This window comes from Pteropus vampyrus, unplaced genomic scaffold, assembly GCF_000151845.1.
Source record: "Pteropus vampyrus isolate Shadow unplaced genomic scaffold, Pvam_2.0 Scaffold24, whole genome shotgun sequence".
NCBI lineage: Eukaryota > Metazoa > Chordata > Mammalia > Chiroptera > Pteropodidae > Pteropus > Pteropus vampyrus.
This window is the reverse complement of record NW_011888805.1, coordinates 325,273-326,654: the sequence shown is the minus strand read 5'-3', so window position 1 is coordinate 326,654 and position 1,382 is coordinate 325,273.

The window sequence follows — 1,382 nt, the reverse complement described above, 5'->3', positions numbered from 1 at the left end:
CAAACCTCTTCCAGGGGACTTTGGGAGCTGGGACTAAAATGGGAGGGGCTGCCATCCTCTGAGGTTTCCCCGCAGGCTATCCGTGATGGGGCAGGGAAGAAGGCCCTGGATGACAGTGGGGGGCCTGGACGGGGTCCGTGCCAGCCTAACTCATGTCAGCAGCCGGGCCGTGAGAGGATCCGCCTGAACGCTGGAGGGTCTGGGAGCAGCCAGGACAAGCCGCTGGGCTCCAAGAGGAGCCAACGACCCCGTGGTCCCTCCACAGACCTCCCCCACCTGCCCCTGAAGCTGAGATGGACCCACCCCACATAGGGTGTCACACTTAATTGGGACGAACAGGGCAGGGGCACCTCCTGCTGGGCTTGGTACAGTTCAGGGAGGTGACAGGGAGAAGCTGGGACCCAACTCACAAGACTCACAGCGAAAGCCAGTCCACGTCAAACCCTCCAGCGTTAAGTTCTTCCATTTTCTGTGCAGGTTTCTTTTTTTCTAAAGAGTTTTACTAAGGTATAATTGACATACTATAAACTGCGCATATTTAAAAGCGTATGATTGGTGAGTTTGACACCTGTATACATCCGTGAAGCCACCACTGCAATCAGGACGATGACGTGTTCATCACCCCAAGTTTCCTCATGCCCCTTGGTAACCCCCCTCCTGCCCCTCCCCACTTCCTTATCTCCAGGCAAACTTCCATCTGCTTTCTGGCACTAGGGATCAGTTTATATCTTCTAAGGTTTTATATAAAGGGAATCAAACAGTGCGTGCTCTTGGTTGGCTGGCTTCTTTCACTCAGCATCGCATTTTGAGATTCATGTTGCATACAACAGTAGCCCATTCCCGGACATTGCCGACCCTGGCTGTGTCACAGACTCTGCGAAGACTAACACATCAGAATCAATAATAATTCACTTGGCTCTCCCTCAGCCGCGCAGCAGCGGAGGAGCAGGAGCCTGCGGGAAGATGGGAAGTGGCTGGGCTGCGGGCGGCAGAGTCAGTGAGACAGGCCGCTCTGGGCAGTCTCCCTGGGGGCTTCTTAAAAGGGTTACAAGCCAGAGGATATGAGCGACACCGTCCAGGGCATCCAAAGGATAACCACCACTCTATAAAATATGAGGCTGAGCCCCAACCAGGGTGCGAGCCCTGAGGCCAGGGGCCAGGAGGTCAGGTCCTAGGGCAAAAGAAATAGGGAAAGTTTCTTGGCCCTGCAGCTCCTAAATCACTCTGGGAAAACAAGCACAGGGACAACCCCCCCTCCCCAGGGTCAGGCAGTGCTTTGCCAATGAACCAAAAGGCAGCAGAGCCATAAATCAACTGTGTTTGCACCAAACAGATCATGGAGAGTTATTCTGAACATGACTTGACCAAAAAAAAAAAAAAAA